Below are 22,206 nucleotides of genomic sequence, written 5' to 3' on the forward strand. Positions count from 1 at the left end.
TGACATATAAGCACATTGTTGGCTGGTTCCAGTGCTTTGGGCATGGAGCAAAGATGGACATCATTGTACACAACATACGGTACCGAGAACAAAGCAGCCCACCGGAAGGATATGGGGAAAGGGGAGTAAACACATGACAGCATGACAAATATCCCCTCCAGGACTTAACCTCAGTGATGACCTTCCCTAATGCAGTCTCGACCTTCAACATTCCCACCACTTGCCAAAGTATAATCAGCTTTTAATACTTCAATATATTCATTCAGTCTTGTCACCAAAATACTCAGGGTCTACCCCTTGCCAAAAATTCCATCACAGCCTGCTGCTTTAACTAGTGACCAAGTCTACTTCCTCACGAAAGGCCCCACTTTCCACAGCCCCGTCACGTCCAACAATCTGTTCAGATTTTTAATTCATCAATGGGCAAATCCATTGAATGCACTGAATGTGCCTAGGCTTTTTTTTTTTTTTTTTCCATGCTTGACTCCCTCCCTTCGAACTATTTTTCCCCCCTGAGGAGATCAGGCTTCTTTTAACAAGAACAACAACAAAGTAGTCTGTGTCTTCTTCATGATATTATATGCAGTTCACACTAAGGGTACCTTCACAGTGGCAATAGGAACCAGGTTCTACATGACTTGATCTCTTGGTGTTCTTGGTGCCAAGTGTTTAGTTGTTGTCTTTTGAAGAAGATATACATATTAGCCAATATTTGTCTTCCATATAAATGCTATGAAATACTCTATGTCTGCAACCCTTCAGGTCACTAGTGGCTTTAATGCTTATGTGAAGATGACAGTCTAGTAGAGATTGGGCCATAGTACTCAGTGATGATAATAACTACCTAAATGAAAAGTAGAGGGTTCCTATGTGAATGAAAACATGAGCTCCGACTTCAGTAGTTGTTTGAAGGCTGTGTAGTGAACCCCAAGTTTCCATCTTTTGTTAGCTGTCACACATGCAGGAATGGGCTTCAGTGATGCAACTAACATTAAGTCACTTCTGTTCCTGTAGGAAGCTTTCACGTATGTTGTGTCATTAATTCCTTATCAGGATGAATAGGTGTGTTTGTGTGTGTGTGTGTGTGTGTGTGTGTGTGTGTGTGTGTGTGTGTTGTCATCTCCCCAGAAAATCTGTCACAAAAGATCTTGATGCAGAAAAAGTTACAACATGTAAGGATATATTCATAAAATCTTATTTACCTATAGAAGATCAAGAAAATAAGGTTAAAAACTGGAAGATGGAAATTTTTTGATTGATGAATCCCTACACTTTCAACAGCTTCAAGTTGCAAAATGAATAATCAAAAACCAGACTCATTTGATAAATCTCTTCGTGTATTTCATTTTCCCATGATGTGAGAAAAGAAAAATGTGTTTGTGTGCTCCAACAGCCAGATAATTTGGCATGTCTCTTAAACTAATGTTTAGCATCTTTAATAAATTGCCTCAGAATCTAGACTAAAATCAAACAAAAATTTAAAGCATGCATTTGCTTTATGCAAAATATTCTCTAAGTCTATAAATATTGGAAGTTATAAAATAGAATGCATTACTGTCCTAATATCCTTTTCTAACTAACAATTACATTATGTATTATAGGCCACATACAAAGTCACAGTATATGAAATATATATTAAGCTGAGATGGATGAAATTTGTCAGTTTTCCATTTCAATTCTGAAAGCCAGTGTATGGCTTCCCTCTGATTAATTTTTCATCTTCAAAATAGACCAAAATGCCATGATAATCTTATGAGTGAGGTTCAAACAAAGATTTACTACATTGAGATGAGATTGTACAGAGAAACAAAAACAGGAAATTTTGTTAAAAATAAAGAATAGTAAACTAGCAGAAGTCCACATTTCACCATTTGCAACATGGTCTTACATGTCTTTGTTGGAAACTAATTTTTAAAAAAGGAATCAACCTAGATTTAGAGGTTTCTTGTATCATCACAAGGCTGTGGCACAGGGTTTTCCACAGTTTTATTCATGCACTTATTTATGACCCATTTTTAAGACAACTAAGAATATAGTCAAAGTAATGATATCTACTACTGAGGTTTATACTTTTAAAAAAATTAGAATTTTAAATCATAGAAAAGTAGGGAAGACTCTCTTCTAATCCACATTGTTGAAGACCTAATCCATAACGATCTTCAAGTTCTTCTGAAGACATTCTTTGCCTTCAGTGAGACAAAGGGGAGATTTTACTAGACAGTTGTGCTTATTGTCCTCAACTGTACAATATTGGAATTTTGATTAACTGTATGTATAATTTAAGACTTAAAAATTGAAATTAAGAATGTGTCTTCCCTAAAACGAAGTTGAATATTTATTTTGAAAAAAATATGACAGTGATGAGCAACTTTAAAAACTGCTCTATTGCTTTGATATGGAGCGTGCTCCACCAGAAGAATGTTCATGCCTAATAGTGTAACAGAGGCAAAGCCCAGGCCTAGGGAAGTCACAATGCTGTCTTGTTAAATGGTCATGTTGTCAAACTGCCTTCAAAGTATGTGTTTACAACCATAGATGTGTGCTTCTTCCAACCACACTCAGAGAAGCTTCTTGTTATAGTGGGTGGTAAACAATGCAGCCATCATTGTTCACAGTTATATATAGTGGGTGGCAATCCATGGAGACATGGCTGGTCAAAGAGCTGACAATGACTGACTGGAAATGCTCAGTCATGGATGGGATGTCTATGCAACCATTCCACCAAGGCTTGGGAAGAATGTGAAGTGCAGTCATTTAGACCTGACATGACCGATAGACACATGAACTTCTGGCATCAGTGGTTGGTTACCTTCATAACCTATACAAGAATTGTGTTAAGATTAAGCCAGTTAAAAATTCCAGAGTGCAGAGAGAGCTCCTGGAGTCTTCTCTGTAAATAGAGTGCTTATATCGTCTAAGTGGTAAAAACCCAGCATCAGATATAGAGGAATGCTGAGGGATCAGTGAGGAGTAAGCCACCGCCACACCTTACCTCCTGTTTCTTCCTGCTTATATCCTGTTTCTGCCCAGTTATCTCACTTCCTATCTGTGTAGACCTCCAGACCTCTATGGTTAGTTAGTAACCAGCTCCATTCTCTGACCTTCAGATAGACTTCAATTGTACAAGCAAGATTATCTCACTTACTGAGAAGCTTTGGGCAGTTTATAGCTCTTGAGTAGCCATCACCTGGTAGATTTCTAATGGCCCAGTGGGTAATCCCACACTCATATGCTTATGGGAACAAATAATTGAATTTGGCATATTAAAATAGATAAATATTATGAGAGGAGAACATAAACTTTGGAAGGAAATGAGATGATAACTCCTGTGAGTCGTTAAAGTGGAGAGGGAAAGGTAGGCATGATCAGGATACATCTTACATATCTACAAAATTTCAAAAAGAATGAATACAGATGAAAATAAATTGCTGTCTAGCCTGGGCATTCACTTGTAATCACAGCATGCACTATACTTGGAACATCTCTAATCTAAGGCCAACCTGAACTAAAAGTAAAAAAAAAAAAGAGTCTGTCTGAAAAGGAGCAAAACAGTTAACTAATTAAATATAGGTTTACTAACAGTAAAAAACATGATGATAAATAAAATATTTAAGTAACTTTACCTGAAAGTCATTTTCTCTCCTGTCATAAGGGACTGGTATACTGTGAAAACTTAAAATCAGAGGTCCCCATATGTAGCTATTAAAGATGACTAAGAATTTAGGTATGTGTAAGTATAGCAAAGTACAAATGTAAAATGTGCATTTGTACATTTTCATTGAAGATAAAATTGTTGAATAATTGTGAATCTTCATTAATTCATTATTTTAGTCTAATATTTTATTTTTATTCTTTTTTTCTGTTTTTTGTTTTTGTATTTTAAAATAGGGTTTCTCTGAGGCTTTGGAGGCTGTCCTGAAACTTGCTCTTGTATACCAGGCTGGTCTCAAACTCACAGAGATCCACCTACCTCTGCCTCCTGAGTGCTGGGATTAAAGGTGTATGCTACCACCGCCCAGTCTCTTCCTTTCTTTACTAATCTACTTTTACTACATTTTTACTTAAAATAGAACATTATCACATTCCCCTTTCTCTTTACTCTCCAGGCACTCCTGTGTGTACTTCCTCCAACCCTCCCATGCCTTCATACTCTCAAATTGTCTCAAAATAGTTTTCTTGTATTATTATTGTTACATACTTTAATCTATGTTTTTTAAGTTGATAGGTATTTATTCAAACAGAGTTACTTCTATACTCAGATGCAGAAAGGTACTAAAGGAAGAAAGTATACTTGACGTATCTCATCTGAAACATGTGCATTAAATATTTTAAATAGTTATACTGGCATTTCAACACAAAATGTTCATTATGTACATGGATTCAAGATGATTTTAAACCAAAGCATTGAGCGTGTGGCGTATGTTTTCAAAGTGTAACAAGATACAGATCATTCAAATTGTTGTTAAGGAAAATTCACCTGTGAATATCATGATTTCCCCACCAATAAATTGCATCTAATATAGATCGTGAAATTTATCAACATTCAAGAGTCATTCTTTCCCAGAAAAGCAGGCAACCCCAATATGTGTCAGGTCCTTTACAATATGTTTAATAGTCATTGTTAGGACTGAAGCTGTCTAGTACAGAATAGTTTGTGCTGTGTCTTTAAGAGCCAAGTTGTCCCTTTCTACGTGTATGCCCTCATCCCCTGAGATGGAGACTTCTGCATCTCAGTAGCATCTCCTCACACCTTCCCTTCCTTCTGCCCCACATACTCCTGGGGACACAGAATGAAAGGAACTGGGGACACAGAATGAAAGGAGCTCTCACACTTCTACTTGCTTTTGAAATGGCCTTATAGCTTCTGCCAAGCCCCCACTTCAGAATTTTTGCTGCCTTGGTCTGGGTTAGGCTCTAGACATCTGCATTTCTAACAGGCTCCCAAGTGAAATTTGTGTGTTATTCCCTATACACACACACTTGAAGTATCACTGAATTAAAACCATGCTTGCCTTGAGATCCCTCCAAATACTGGGACACAAATATTGGAAATTGCAACACAATGGATGAAGTATTGCTCAAAGTTAGCTTCTGGATTCTATTGGATCCTTTGTTCATTTATATAAAGATTTTCTAATTAACTTGCCTTTTTATTAGGCTCCAGGTTCTGTGGCTTAAAGATTGCTTTTCCCAAACCTTCAGCCCTCCTCACAGGCTGGCCTGAAACCAAAATTATTAACTCTATGAAAAGCATGGTTTAAATATTGTTTAGAAATAACTCTACAAAGCATCATTGCAGGGATTTAAATGCTCATTCCAAAAAAAAAAAAAAAAAAAAAAAAAAAAAAAAAGGACTTTTCACAATATCTAAGTTGGAAAGGTCATCATATAAATGGTTGATATTAATTTTTCTAATAATATACTTCCTTTTTCGAAGTACACATGAGACCAGCTTTGCTCCATCAGAGTGCTGCTAATTAAAAAAAAAAAAAAAAAAAAAAAAAAAAAAGGCCAATCAACAGAAAAAGGCACTCCCCTGCCTCTTCTAGTGAGTTGTCATGAAAAGAAGGAACCCATTCCCAGGTAAATGAAAGGCCGGAATGTAGGTTTTTTGAGAGCTGCTTCAGGGACAGCAAGCAAAGACAGACTGCTCGAATAGGTCACTATGGGATTCATTAGTGGCCACAGAGTCATGGAAAAGGACAGAAATAAAAATGTGCAAAGCCAATTCTGTATAAAAATGAGACAAGGGCAGGGAAACCTACCAAATAAAATGTGTGAAGGTGGCTATTTGTACACACAAGCAAAAACACACTAAGAATGTAAAAGAGATACTTCCTCTCAGCTTGAAAACTTTACATTTTCAGAAACTTCTAAAAATTTGCACTTGAAAATTAATAAACTATATTCCTAGATGAAATGATTGATTCTTGTTTTACTTATGAAAAGGTAGGTATACTTACTTGGAGGATGCTTCTAATTAAACTTACAACAACAATTTTAATTATCTACTCAAAAAATGCTGTGCCTAATGATACAGAAAATTTTATATCATGTTAGGTGGTGTCATGAATTTCTTTTTTTATGATAATATTTTTAATTTAAATTTGAAACAAGGCTGTTTTACATGTTGATCACAGTTCCCTCACCTTCTCCTGCTCTCCTGCCCCCCTCCCAACTCCTGTCCCACCCCCTTTCTGCTCCCCAGGGAGGCTTAGGTCTTCTTACCTAGTGTCCCTTTCCACCAAGATACCTTAGAGGTAAGAAGACCAGTGTAGCGGTTATGAGAGTAAGAAAATGAACAAGCTACATTAATCAAGTTGGTCCTTTAAAATTTTATGTATGTTGTGGTTTGAATGAGAAAGAAAGACTCCTATAGGCTCATATGTTAGAACACTTGGTCCCTAGTTACTAGAAATCTGTGAAAGGTCAGGAGATGTGGTACATCTTGAGGTTCCAGAACCTCCATTCCCAGTGTGCTCTTTGTCTGCCTCCTGTGTGAGGATCAGGATGGGAGTTCTCAGCTATTTTGAGCTGTGGCATTATGGACTCTTCCTTATCCTTTGAAAAGTTGTCTTGGTCATGGTGTTTCATCTTAGCCATAGAAAAGTAGCTAAGATATAACCTATTTTGTTTCTCATAATTTGTAATTCTGTAATGTTTTTTGTCTTTTCCTTTCTTAATCTGGGCAGTTGGGCCAGGAAGATACTCACTTGCTTTCCTCTTGAGTTAACCTTGGAACTCATTCTTTTAAAGAGGTACATTTCACAAGTACTCAAAGGCAATTGAACGCCACCCCCTAAAGCAATCTCCAGATAACCCAATTTTAAGTCAGTCATCAAAGGGCCTGAGTAAATACTGTTTTTTTTTTTTTCCCCAAAAAGACACAGAAATGGTCACATACATTAAAAAGGTGAGCAATAGTACTAATCACTGAGGAAATGCAAATCAAAACCGCCATGTGGGAATGTGTGCTACTTTAAATGAAATATGGACAAGCATATGGAGGGGTGAAATCTGAATATTATTTTGTGTCTATAAACTCATACCCCTCTTATACAAAATAATCTCTACCTCAAAAAGCTAAAATTAGAATACTACATGATCTAGCAAACCCAATCATAGATATTGCTACATATTCAAAAGAAGTAAACTCAGTATTTCCAGATGTCTGTACATTATGTTCATAGAAACAAGATTCAAAATTGCTAAGATATACAAACTGCTACAGTCTGCCAAATAAAGAAAATAATGGAAGATGTGTAGTTTGTGAGTATTCTCTCTCTCTCTCTCTCTCTCTCTCTCTCTCTCTCTCTCTCTCTCTCTCTCTTTCTCTGTGTGTGTGTGTGTATGCATACACATATAAATATTTTCAGCCTACAAAAGAAGGAAATTTTTCAATTTGCACCAACACAAACAAGAGTATGCCATTATACTATGTGAAATATACCAAGGCTATTGAACCAGAAAAAACGTAAAGCAATTTGAATGTTTTCCATATTTGATAGGTATTAATAGTCATAATTTTCAAAATTAAAAAGTGCTACTCCCTAAGCATGCATTTTTAGGCTGGACATAAATCGTTTGAATTTCAAGACTTCTTGTCATTTCTAAGTCCTACTTAAGGTACCACTCTCCTTTGGTTGTGAAATAGAAGGTTGTTTCTCCTTAGCTCAGAAGTTCAGTGTGTCCCAGAGCTACCGAACACAACAAAATTTAAGAGTATTGTAAAGAATGCCTTCCCTGCACATAGGTCATTGAACTAGCCAATCAGCAATCCTACAGGAAAGCCCAAGAAAGCAACAGAAGCCTGTAAACATAGATGTTAGAATCATCAGAGCCCCGGAAGTGACTTCCTTGTACTTCCTGTCTATTTGTTGAACTCCTTAGTGTCTTGTCTCACAATTTCCCTTTCAATTTCATCAACAAGCCTGGCCACTCTGAGAGATGTAAATAATGCATGTTTTTTGTTTCTTTTTCTTGAATTTTTGTTGTTGTACATACTGCCTGAAGTATACAATCAGATCTAAGTTCTGGTTAGAACTTTCTTAGAGAATCGTGATTTTATCTGTGACCGCTCTAAGAAAGACTCTCAGTCCAAATTATGAACCTGAATAATGGAATCACAGTAATGCTTTTAAACTGCAATATGTTAATTGTCACTAGTAACAGCAACAGGATTAAAATGGACATGCCCATAAAGAGTATCGTTCATGAATAAAATTTCCTCAGTTTCTTTTGACTGCTATTTTACAATCTATCATGAATAGTATAGGGCCTCTGTTTTCAAACTTAACCAAGCACTAAATTTCTCTAAGGGCATTGTGAAAACAGCTCTCTGGGCTCTGCCAGTAGCCTTTCTGATTTAGTGTGGCCATTCTGAATTTCTAACATGTTCCCAAATGGTGCTGAAGTTGCTGGCTTGGAGAATACATTTGAGTACCACTATATAAGAGATAATGGCTTTCAGTGACGCAATAAAATAGAAAGGAATAACTATTTAATACTATGAAAATATTTTCTATCCATGTTTGTGTGTACTGTGCTGTATGTAGGATCCATTAGATTTCTTGACAGTAAATATGTAACTTTAGGACGTAGAGTTTACTGTGATTGCAATATGCCCTATACATTGAAAAACAACAATACAAGGTACTGAGATTTCAGCAAACTGGGGGATATTGATGCAAACAAGAACTCCCAGAAACAGATGTATCAATGAAGATTAATTGACTGGTTAAAATGTAGTGAGGTGAAAAAATTAAACCATGACTGGTGCACAGGCTAGAACCACATCTCTGATAGACCTACCAATGTATTTTAAACTTGCCTTGTTTTGTAACTTTCTTTATTCTGTAAAGCTATACACCTTCATGAAGCTGCTCCTCCATTGAAACATCAATTGGGGTAAACTAAATCTTTGTTCCCAGGGCATGGTGACTCAAAGGCACATATCCTAAATTTATCCAATAATAATAATAATAATAATAATAATAATAATAATAATAATAATAATAGAAAGACAAGTCGTTTTTTAAAGTAAACAGATTATGCAAGACAGAGTAAATTTTCCTCGGTGGCAATGTTGTACATGCCTGTGTAGTTACACTGTTCTCCTGGGTGATAAAGTTGTGCATACCTGTGTAGAATTGTGCTTTTAAGAGCACAAAAGGAAAGAAGAATGGCATGCACTGGGGGGGGGGGGTAGAATGTCACTATTTACGGCATAGTAAATTTAGTAATAGTGAAAATTTGTATAACTGGTAATCAGAAACTGATATTTCAGAAGTATTTAAAATTCTCAGGTTTTGGATTTTTGTTTGTTTTTTACTTACTGTGTTTAATTATATGCTGAGGGACCCTGCTGGCCTGCTAGTTTCTCCAGGCAGCAGAAGCTTAGTTTTGCTTGAACAAAAGCTCTCTCTGCTCAAGAGTGACTTCTATTACTTCTTTCTCCCTTGGTTAGTTTGATTGGTATTTCTTCTTTCAGGTTTTATTTCCCCCTCTTTTATTTAAATTTATTTAAATTTGAAACAGGTTGTTTTACATGTCAATCCCAGTTCCCTCACCCTCCCACCAAATGCCAGCCCAACCCCTTTCTGATTCCTAGAGAGGGTGAGGCCTTCCATGGGGAGTCTTCAAAGTCTGTAATATCATTTGGGGTAGGACCCAGGCCCTCCCCCCATGTGTCTAGCCTAAGAAAGTATCCCTAAGTCCATTCGTACACTAGGGATACATACTGATCCATTACTAGAGGCCCCATAGACTGCCCAGTCCTCCTAACACTCACATTCAGGAGATCAGGATCAGTTCTATGATGGTTTCCCAGCTATCAGAATTGGGTGCATGAGTGTTCAGGTCAGCTGTCTCTGGGGGTTTCTCCAGCCTGGTCTTGACCCCTTTGTTCATCATTTCTCCCTCTCTGTAACTGGATTCCAGAAGTTCAGCTAGTGTCTAGCTGTGGGTGTCTGCTTCTGCTTCCTTCAGCTACTGGATGAGGGCTCTAGGATGGCATATGAGGTAGTCATCAATCTCATTATTGTGGAAGGGCATTAACGGTAGCCTCTTAACTATTGCTTAGCTTGTTAGTTGGGTTCATCCTTGTAGATCTGTAGCCATTTCCCTAGTGCCACTTTTCTCCTTAAACCTATAAAGGCCCCTTTTATTATGTTATCTCTTTTCTTGTTCTCCTTTATTCTTTTCCTGTCTCAGTCTTTCTGTCCCCTCATCCCACCTCTCTCCTCTTCTCCCCTTCTCTTTCTCCTAACTCCCTCTCCCCTCCCTCAATGCTCCCAATTTGCTCAGGAAATCTTGTCCATTTCCCCTTCTCCAAGGAATCATGTGTCTCTCTTAGGGTCCTCCTTGTTTCCTAGCTTTTCTCACGGTGTGAATTGTTCTTGTTCTCCTGAATAGAGTCTCAACTTTACAAATGCTATAAACAGAGGTTGCCAGAACGTTTTACTAAAGCAAAGGAAGGCACTATCTATACTCACCCTGATAGGCAGCCTTGGAAAATTAAGATTTTTTTTTTTTAACATAACAAATTCTTAAAACAGAGCTGGTCTGATCTGAAGGTCATTTGGTTATAAGGCTAGGTCATGAATATCTGTGCTATCTGACACAAATATGACAGAATATTTATATTCCAAAATAACAGCACTTCTCACAACTCGGCCTTGTGACCTTTCCACAACTCACAGATCATGTGTGTCCAGGTGTGGAAACTTCCTACTGTGAAGCCTGACACTTTACAGAGTGTCATAATACCCACAAATGCCAGAGGCAGTGACAGTTTTCTGGGCTTGTATACAAAATTCTACACGCAGCCTTTTGTTCTATAGATGTGAAAAACCTAGATGGCAGTTGAAACGCCAAAGCAATACCTGAATCACATTTTTACTCTGAGTTGTGTGACAGGGTAGGGGCATTGCTAAGTGCTATAATCTGTATTTATCACATAAACAGGTTCAGGATGCTACATACAGCATGATGCAGAGCTCACAGTTACTGGCCAAATCCCTTCAGTTAGACATAAGAAAGAACCATGATAGAAGTTTTAAAGTCAGTCCCAGCACAGTGGAAGTCATTTTTAGAGACAGATTCTATTTTAAGTTAAAGAGTAAGTAGTCAAATATGTAAATTAAATACTCATTAGCATCAGAGAGAAAAGAAGAAGGAAAAGCTCAACTGTTAAAAGTTACTTTTCAACTTTTAGATGAAGAAACAGGATGGAAGGGAGTAATCACTAAAGTGAAAAGGAGAAAAGATTTTTACTGTAGAGGTCTGGAAGAATTCTAAACAGGTGGTACAAGAGCCCAGTGAACAGCACAATATTAACTGCAGCATATAAGCAGCCCTGTGGCAAATCTACAACAATGATTCTCTTTAATTAAATATCAAGACAGATAGGACTGGCGTGCCTATCAAATAAACCTCAGGAGCATTGTTGGGTAGAGAAAGGAAAAGCCAATTTTCAAGTAACAAGGATAAATTTGTTTTAATGATTGGGTGACCTCTCTAATTGTAACAGAAAGAAATGCCCTTAAGCCAAGCTATTCCTATAAAATATCGTTTTGCAATTGCAAAATACATTAAAACTACCTGTTCAGGTACTGTTTGTGAACTTTCCTCTGTATGCTTGACCACTGTCACACCTGTGAATAGGACTCATTTTTGAGCACATAAATAACTTTGCTTTTACCAGAAAATGTATTCACGGTACATGTCTCTGTCATGTCCAAATTGAGGAGCTAAAGAAGGATGAAGGGAAGGGAAGAAATATTCAATGATACCTCATGAAAAGCCATTCTTCTCCCCTGGCTAGAACTCACTGAGGAATAGCCACTGTAACATATAAAGGTAGAGAAACTGGATTAAGAAAAAAAGATCAAATTACTGAGAAAGGAGAACATAAAATATTCCAATTTTAAGAGGCCTAATAATAGAGGGGGTAAATAATCCACGGAGAAGCAAGAAGTCCATGAATAATCTTTCGTGATGCAGGAAAGTGAAACATATGACAAGGATTTTGGAATAGCTCTGAATACTTACTTTAGGAAAAACTAGAAAGAGCATTGATTAAATGTAGCCACCTGGCAATAAGCACTCCTGAAAGAGCATTAACATTTAGTGATTGTTTTCTATTCTGTTTTCTATGATAGATGTCGTAGGAATGCAATTTCAGCTCTCCTGAAATCTTGTTAAGTCAAAAACTGAGTTAAGAGGAATGTACTGTTATTCAAATTTCATTAACAGGAAAGCATGAAGTGGCTTCCCAGTATGAAGGGATCTGAAAGGTAAAGCCTGGGCAGGAATGGCAGGATAGACTCAGATGCCTCTGTTGAGGGGTAGGGGAGGGGAAGGGGAACTGAGTGGTACAGTTCAGAGAGTTATAGAATGAGTGGAGGTAAGCCGGAGTACACAGAGTCAAACTGATGTAATTAGAAGTTAAAAAATTAAAAAACAAAAAATAATTTATTCATATCTTATTAGTGGTGAAAGCTTTTTTGAAGATGGCTTTTACTGAATTAGAGAACCAGACCCATTGAAAAATGGGATTATATCACTATTGGGAAGGCTGATTTTTTTTTTTTTGAAACACCATCTAAAACATATCAGTAAACGTGTGGTAGAGGTAATTGGCCGTCAGAATGTAAAGCAAGGAAACATCTGCGCTGAGACACAAATTGATCAATCTGAACATAGAAAAATCTGCATACATAAAATCCCTTGTGGATCTTACTGCCTCAAGGAAATATGTCTATATGGTACATCATTTTATTTATGGAAAGGCCATAGTCCCTGTCCTCAAAATTGTGCCATGTTACAGTAAAATAACTTAAGCTTTGGGTTTTTGTATGCCCCCATTTCATGACATCAAAATATGTTATAATATATTTTCTTAATTTGATTAAAATCCCAGTGGTTCTATTTCCAAGCCCTACCCCATTAAATTAATTTACTTTAGCTCATTTATTTGCGTTTCTTCTCACAAATTTTATCTTTGTCCTCCACCTGTTAATTCTATCTTATCTACATTGCAAAACTGAACTTTAATTCCATTTTATGATAACAAACCTCCTGACCCATGAAGTCATTAACATATATTGTCAATCAGTTACATTTTATTCAGAATAAGACTTCTATAATAAGTTCTGAATACACACCCAAGCGTGCGCGCACGCACGTGCACGCACACACACACACACACACACACACACACACACACACACGCCCAAAGAGACAGAACAGAGACAGATTGACTTGTGAAGAAACATGCAGTCATCTGTGATAATCTGTGAGGTTAAGAACTGAAGAGTAATACTTCCAAGTGAGAAATAAAAATGCATGAAATAATAGAATAATACAGTCCCTGACAAACTTGTAAGAACAAGGAGAACCAGCCTGCTTCCATTTTAGACTTAAAAGACACTTTAAAGACAAAGTAGGTCCATTCCTGTTTGTGATTAAACCTCTGTTTCTCAGGTACTGGGCTATGCCTCACCTGTAACCTTCACTACAAATGGTTCTGGACTGCCTGTTCCAGGAAAGGTAATTATGTGTTTTGTTTTTTTTTTTCAAAAGGTTATTTATAACCATCTTGCACCCCTACCTTTGTTTCAAAAGGTAATATGTCCACCTCTGGCTACCTTATTCTGGCTGCCATGCGACCACGCCTTTGTTTCCAGAGGTTGGTAGGACTAACTTGTTTGTCCTGCTCCTATAACCCCACCTACTTCACTCACCAAATCCTCCATTTTTAAAATCCATACCCTGGAGCTATAAAAGTCTTCTTTTCCTCACTTCCAATGCTGACTTCTCAAAGCCCACCTTGGGAGGGACAGCCATGTACATGAATTACAACAAACAAACAAACATGCTGGCTTTAATTAATTTGGTCATGGTGATTTGGGTCAGTGGTCATTATTCTGCTGTCTATGGGGTTAACAGAAGTAACCAAAATTGTATGACCACAGAAAGGAACAAGAAAATCTGATCTTAGGTGGAAGAGAGTGAGTGAGACTCATATGGAAGATACAGACTAAGTCTGTTCCCTCTCCACAATGACCAAGCTAATCTATATTCCTTCAACCAACACATTGAATTTGCTGGGTCTTCACTAATGCACAGCATGAGCTTGGAGAGACTTAAGACGACTTCCGGAATAGAGGAAAGTCAATAGCAATTAGGGAATAATAAACAGAATGTCAATGTATCACCATTATCATGGGTGGTGGTTGGAGATAATCTAGCAGCTGCAGTTTGGAAAGCCAGGAGAAGAAGAAAATTACTTAATATTGGATATGTGCTCCTAGTTTGGCAGAAAATTTTAAATGCAATATAATAAAACACAAAGTCACTTGTGTAAGCAAAGGTGCAGAGAAGCCACTAAACTGGAATATTCCATGGATAGGAAGAAGGTTTATATTATATATATGAAAGAGGAAACAGAGTTAGGGAGGCTTTGTATGAATAAAACCCATTGCTAAGTCCCTGGGGCAGAGAGGAGAGGGGCTCTGAATGCTCATGGTTGGCTTTCTGGGAAGCAAAGAGAAATGCATGAACAGAGAAAAGCCTCCTGGGTTATAAAGCAACACCAACCTGCAGGAGTAGGCAGAGAATCCTGTGAACTGGAGCTTCCTGGAAATTTAAGGTACCAGGACTTTGATATTACATGTCTCTAGGGTTCACAGGTGCCTGGAGATTAGCACTGACTTTGATATGCACCATGGGTACATGTCAAAAGGAAGCCAGATTCCTCATCCGCCAAAGGAAGCAGGGACGGAGCAATGACTCTTTCTTGTGCACAGAACCTCTTTTCACAGGTTCTGAGAAATGACAATAGTATCCACCAGCATTCCTGTTTGTCCTGCCCCAGCTGAACCCAAGCTGTCATCCTGGATAAAGTCAGACAGTTTGTCCTTCTGGAGTGCTTGGGGCTTTCCCTGAACCTAACAACTTGGTCCTTGCTTCAATTACTGTATTCTCTCTCAACATCTCTCAATGTGTCTCTTTGTCTCTGCCTCTCTCTCCACTTCCCCTCCTCCCTCTCTCTCCTCTCTCTCTGTTTCTGTCTCTCTGTCTCTCTGTTTCTGTATCTCTGTCTCTCTGTCTCTCTGTTTCTGTCTCTCTGTCTCTCTCTGTTTCTGTCTCTCTGTCTCTCTGTTTCTGTCTCTCTCTGTTTCTGTCTCTCTGTCTCTCTCTTTCTGTCTCTGTCTGTCTCTGTCTGTCTGTCTGTCTCTCTCTCTCTCTCTCTCTCTCTGTGTGTGTGTGTGTGTGTGTGTGTGTGTGTGTGTGTGTGTGTGAACACGTGGAGTGCAGACGACTCATTGAAAGTTAAATCTCCTTCTGTCCTGTGGGTCACTCAGTGTCAAACTCAGGCTCCTGGTATGGTTACAGAAGATTTTACCTACTGAGCTCTTGGTGCATGCTTTTGATAATTAACCAACTAGGCAAAGATGTTAAAATACTATACTGTCATCATCATAACCCATCCCTCATTACTTCTTACTGAGTATTAAAATAATCTAACACACTCATCACTTAATATAAAGCAAACTATTTTTACAAAATCAACTAGCGACCTTCAAAAATACATGTTTTCTTCACTGATTTTTGCAACAGAGTCTACCTATGAAATCAAGGCTATCTTCATTTCTGGCACTGCATAGAAGACGCCACTAGGAAACATTTAGTTTGCCAGTGTACAGTTGTGAGCTGGTGTCCCCGGCAAGCTCTGTAGTGATGTGAATGCTACTTCATCAGCAAATTACATTTGCAGGAGAAGTGATGGTGTGTGCCCCGGTCCCGAGAAAGAAACTAAAATGGCATGAGGAGTTCTGGGTGCAAAGGGATAGGCGGCAATGGGACTCAAAGGGAAGCTAAACTGTACTGGAAACGCTGGGCAGTGAACTCAATGCAGCCACAACTAATTCTACCTGTTCTGCAGGTAGATATCTAGAAGTCTACAGGATGTGTCCTTTCAATAATCTGTTTGGCCCAAATTTTGAAAACAGATAAATGAATAATTTATACCACATGAAGGAAAAGCCACGGCAATCCTCATTTGCCAGTTGTTTATTATGTGCAGCTCTTGTTTATTATACCATAAAGATTATTTCGTTATTTCCCAATGAGAACTTCCTGGGCCACTGTCATTTGGGGCTGGGCCAAATGTTTGTCACAAAGGAACACTATGTGTTGTATCTGAACTTATGCATCCCAGTATCTCATGCATTTACAATAGTTACCCTAAGAGTGCAGTCTTTAGATCGATAGAGCTGATCCCTTTGTACCCACTGGACCCATTTCTTGATGCTTTAGGGGAAATCTTAACACTCTTCCCTTGACTCCATCTCAGGCCATCATTGCTGAACTAGCTGTTTCTAAAATAAAGCAAACCTTAGAGAATCTGGAGGAAAGCAACTGGAAACCAAGTAAACTGGCATGTAGAACATATCTTCATTGTGGAGCACACATATTCTTATTTTCCCCTAACATTTGCTTTCTTGACTACTTTATATATTCTGCCTACTTTTCTTTATGATTCTTTGGCCTGAGTGCAAAGTTTAGGGGGGAAAAAAGGAGATATCTAAATAAACGAAACAGCAAAGGGATGTGCTGTTCGTTCGTTATGAGCTGTTGTTTTTAAACACACAAGATGACAACAAAACCATCCAATGAGCCAAAATGTTCTGGCATGTCTCGTCTTCATATGCTCATGTCAATCATGAAAACACACAATCCACAATTGAAGACAGAGCCTTGGGTGTAATTGTCACTTATACATGTCCGGTATTGACAAATTCTTAGCCTTTAGAACAGTGGTTCTCAACCTTTCTAATGCTGAAACCCTTTAATACAGTTCCTCATGCTGTGGTGACCCCAACAATGAAATTATTGTTGTAACTTCATAACTGTAACTGTGCTGCTGTTATGAATTTTAACGTAAATACTTGTATTCCAATGATTATAGGTGGCCTCTGTAAAAGGCTTGTTCAATCCCCAAAGGGGTTGAGACCCACAGGCTGAGAACTGCTACTCCAGAGCATGTATATACACACATGAGCAAGCAAGCAAGAGCACACACACACACACACACACACACACACACACCATCACACACACACACACACACATATATATACACACATATATACACATATGTGTATATATGTGTTGAATTTGGTATTGAAGATATGGCTCAGGGGCTAAGAGTGCATATTACTTTTGCATGAGTTGCCAGAACCCATGCTTGACAGGCACTCTTTCCTGCTTTTCATTCTGGTTTCAGGAGAGCTGTTGCCCTTTTTTGACCTCTGTGACTATTGGAGTTCATGTACATATCCTACAAAGTAAGTATATGTATGTATGCATACATACATACACACATATACTTACTTAAAAATAAATTTTAAAGAGCTGTCCAAAAGCTTTGAACAAAAATAGTTATATTTCTCACACAATCAAAAAGAGCACAAAATATAAATTCTAGCAGATTAACTTAAAACCTGAGGATGTCAAAGTTTTTCCTATTTTATTTTAATTAACTCTACTATGAACATTAAAATATCAAACTAAAATCCTATTCACTTACTTAATCTCAGAGAAAACAATTCCTATCCAAATTGTATGCATGATTTCTAACATGTCCTTTTGCGCAATTTGTGGGGTGTGTGTGTGTGTGTGTGTGTGTGTGTGTGTGTGTGTGTGTGTGTAATTTATTCTGTTTGAAGAAACATTTTAGATACTGGAAACATCATTTTGGGTTATATTTGTGCTCCTGGAATTTATATTTTAGTGAAGTTTTACAAGCAAATGAATGAGAAATGCAAAGAATAAAGAGAAGTAAGAAAATAGCTGGATAATTGCTTTTTCTTTATATGAGACAAAGGAGAGTTTTTTTTTTTTTCAAGGAAAAAAAAACCTAATAGTTATATACTTTAGCACATCATTTCAAGATAGAGACATCTTCATCTCAGTATCTGAAATAAAAAGGAGTATATGCCATTTACTTTTCCATAAAGTAAAATGATGCAAAAAGTCAAAGTAGTATAAAAAAATCATATAAAATGCAGAAAAGCCATTGCACAAAGAATGTTCTTCCATTAAGGTGAAAGGTCATATGAGGTGCAATCATCACTTAAAAAGAGCGATCATGCTTTCCTTGTATTTATTTATTCTTCTCCCATACAATACATCCTGACCACAGCTTCCCCATTCTCTCCTCCTCCACCTCCCCTTTCTCCAAGATCACTGTTCCTCAGTTAGCCTTCAGAAAAGAGCAGGCTTCCTGTGATGTCAACCCAACTTGATAGAAGGAGATGCAGTAAGTAAGTCTAAGCATAGACCCTCATTCAAGGTTGAGTGAGGCAACCCAGGAGGAAAACACATGTCCCACAAACAGGCAAAAAAAAAAAAAAAAAAGAGTCAGCCCCACTCCTATTGTTAGGAGTCCAACAGAAACTGTAAGCTAGCTAATGAACTATGGCATGTACACAGAGGGCCTGGTGCAGACCCACCCAGGCCCCGTGGTAGTTGCTGCTTTAACCAAACAAGACAAAAATAAGCCTAATGATATTCTTCTATACTCACCGATCAGTGCCTAGCCCAATCATCATCAGAGAGTCTTCTTCCTGCAGCTGGCAAAGCTCAGAAGATGGGGATGCAGGATGGTAGGAGCCAGAGTGTTGCAGAATGCCATGAGAACATAGACCATAGAATCAACTTAGCAGGGTTCATTGTGGCTCACAAAAGCCATACTTTCTAATAGTGTTAAACAAAATCACATACGTTATCCTTAAGGGCCACACTAAAAGTCTAAGGAATCAAGAGAATTGAAAAATAAAGCAACACAAACAGGTGTTATACATGGCTATGTTTACTATCCCTGCTGCTGAGGGAGTTTTCCTATCTCCTACTAGCCGCCCTTATTCCTGACTGTTCAGTTTGTGGGAGGTGAATTGGATAGAAGGCAGACCAGGGGAGTTCAGACCTTCATTATCAGTGCATAGTTCAAGGCATTGCCTAGGGGTATACGCTTCAGGAAAAGACTTGAAACTTTCTAAATTAGTCTCCTGAGGAAAGCTTGCTGAATTAAAGAGTAATAAAACCTTGGAGGGCTAACAAGTTAATGACCTTGATATAAGGAAAGTTGGGCTACACTGAATTATAATTGAATCATGAAGACAGAGTTTCATAGTCTCTGTCTCAAACCTGGGAGATACATGTTTTCCTTAGACTGACACTTCTGTTTTCTACTTTGAAAATAGTAAGACTTATTTATGGAGGACGTGCAAATACAGAAGCCTTGACCAATGACTGAAGCCAATGCTCTGATCTGAAAAAATGCCAGTTGTAATATTCATATAGAAGTAGTTGTTGACAAGCAAGAGAACATTCGATGCAGGTCCTTTCAATATGATTTTCAACAAAACGTATGATTGAGCTGCCAAGAAACTTTGGCAAGAAGAATTCTGCAGTAAAATGTGTGTAGCAGAAACTATGCAGTGTAAAAAAAAAAAAGTTAATAAGTAAAAAGAAATTTTGGAAATATAAAAAAATATATTTTCTCCGGCACTTTCCCAGATGAAGTGTGAAACAATCCCAGGCATAGACCTCTATAATTAGTAAAGATGATTTAACAGATAGACACAAAAACCTGACCTCAGACTTCCACTCTGAAAACTTACAATTTAACCAAGGCAATATGAAAAATGTTTAGTCTTGCATTGGTTTATGAAAAAGAACACTGAACTCACGGTCTTAAGCACCTACCTGGAGAGGGGTCAGGGGGGTGGAGTGATAGACAGACAGATGGACAGAGATGGGAAGGGGGGGAGAGGGAAAAGGGTGGAGAAGGAGGGAGAGAAAGAGGAAGAAAGGGAGATGGGGTGGACAGTGGAGATAGAGAGGGAGACAGAGAGACAGAGCTTGCAGCCAGGCAATGCAGCAAAGAAATGGGATAACAAACTGTGTAACTCCAGAGAAGACTGACTAATGACATCCATTTTTTCTTAGAAGATTGCCTTTTGTTAAAGGCTTGAAACTTTTGTAATGGAATCATCCTAGGCCCAATGGCGATGCTGAATCTATTAGTTAAATCTTTTCTGGACCCACTTTTTGGAGTTGGTTGCTGCTCCTACCAGAGCCTGAAGTTTTTAGGAGAGGCTCATCTTCCATTTCCTTACTGTTCACTTTCTCCTCAGCCCTGTGCCAACTAAATTGTAAATTCCTGCCTTTCCTGTCATCAGTTTCATTTCAAAATCAGTATCGTTGTAAGGAGAAAGAATGACCACCAGTACTGGGGCATCTTTCACCTTCGTGACTGTGTGTGTGTGTGTGTGTGTGTGTGTGTGTGTGTGTGTGTGTGTGTGCGCGTGTGTGCGCGTGCGTGCGCGTGCGTGCGCGTGCGTGCGCGTGTGTGCGTGTGTGCGTGTGTGCGTGTGTGCGTGTGTTTGCTGAAGATTTCAAACTTCCGTCCCTGATGCACACACACACGCGCGCGCGCGCACACGCGTACACACACACACACACACACACACACACACACACACACACACTTTAATTCACTTGGTAATTTCCTCCCAAATAGTGTTTTATTTCAATTGTTAAGCCATTTAATTTTACCTAGTTAATAGTTTTTGTTAGTTTGTTTTGAACCGTCTAGCCGGTAATTGCTACATCTGAGAGTCCTGGCAAACACCTTTTGGGTGAGATGAAATAAAACTCCAAGCTCTGATCCTTAGAAAAGCATTAAGAGTCGACACGAGGAACAACTGTCTTTCTCCTCCCAACCTGTCAAATTCGCTCTGTGTAGTAGCCCAGATGCATCGTCGCATCATGAGCCGCTGTCTCTGTTACCCATCATTGCTCTGGTGGCGTTCTTCACGGACCGAAAGGATTCTGGTGGCTGTCCGTTGTTTCACTGTAGCCTGCCACATGTTTAACACCCTGCACTCCGCTGAAACTGCCAGCAGAGCCCCTGCAGAGTGCTGACAGTGTTTTGCTTTCAGTCATTGGCAGTAGGCAAAACATGGCTTTAGAGGCTTGTTGCTACCAATGCACATAAACACACATTCACCACCATGCTTGGGTTGCTTTTCTCAGTCTCTTTATATAGGCTGAAGGAAGTAATTGATAGGGTGATGTATAAGGGCCTACCCTGGCTACTTCCTAGTAATCCTAGAAGACACATGCTTACTGTTTCTTCCCAATTCCAAAGTGGTGATTTTGTGGGTACTGATACCAATTTTGGAGCTCAACTGAAATTCCCAAAAAGGAAAAGTTGCCTGTATTTGCTGTATTATATTTAGCTAATTTTGTTTTAAAATAGGCGACGACTTAATCAAGCCAAATATTTAGAGAATGCAAACCCCAAAATAACATGATGGGAAAAAAAAAATCTTCTGTAGACATGCTTTTCAGTTAATGGAACCATGGAAATGAGGTATTTCTTTGACACCTTGTCCTTGATTGCCAGTTCCTTTGAGCTGAGACTTAGGGTCCCTCGGGATGTGTGCTCTGATTCGTTATTGTTTTCTGACAGAGTTAGTGAGATCTAAGACAATAGGCAATTACTCTGAGGTTGTACTTAAAATAAACGGTACCTGGTTCAAATAGAAAGGTAGTGCCTCTTCCCACTACATTAAGCAATTTGGATGAACCCATCTTGCAAAAAAAAAAAAAAGATCAAGTGTTTATGTTCCACCTTGCAGTTACCTTTCACCTTCCGTGGTCCATAATTGTTCTCTTTCATTAGATTTAACAAATCACTCATGCCAAGAATTTCTCTTTTAAATAAAAAAAAGCAAGCATGATGGAATCAAGACACAAAGATACTGACCAAAATTTATTTAACAGAGAAGTTGAGAGGCAGGACATCTTTTACAACACTTGCTCCAAGATTCCTTCTTATGTCATCATTGGCCTGGTAATTATTCCTAAACTCATGCTTTTGAATGCCACCTTTACTAGAGCCACACTATTAGTGATTGGCACACATCACTCTCCTGTGCTCAGGTAAGCTGATCATTTAGTTCTTAACAGCAGGCACTGAGGTTTACCACACTTACTTTTTTACCTACTGTGCACTCTGTACACTTGTGTTAGTTATCAGTTTCATAAAGTATTTGTTGACTGCAATTTAATTTATACTTGGACTTAACTAATCATGAACAATATTGCTAGCCCACTTAGTATTTATTC

Source organism: Phodopus roborovskii, unplaced genomic scaffold (genome assembly GCF_943737965.1).
Source record: "Phodopus roborovskii unplaced genomic scaffold, PHOROB, whole genome shotgun sequence".
In the NCBI taxonomy this organism is placed as follows: domain Eukaryota; kingdom Metazoa; phylum Chordata; class Mammalia; order Rodentia; family Cricetidae; genus Phodopus; species Phodopus roborovskii.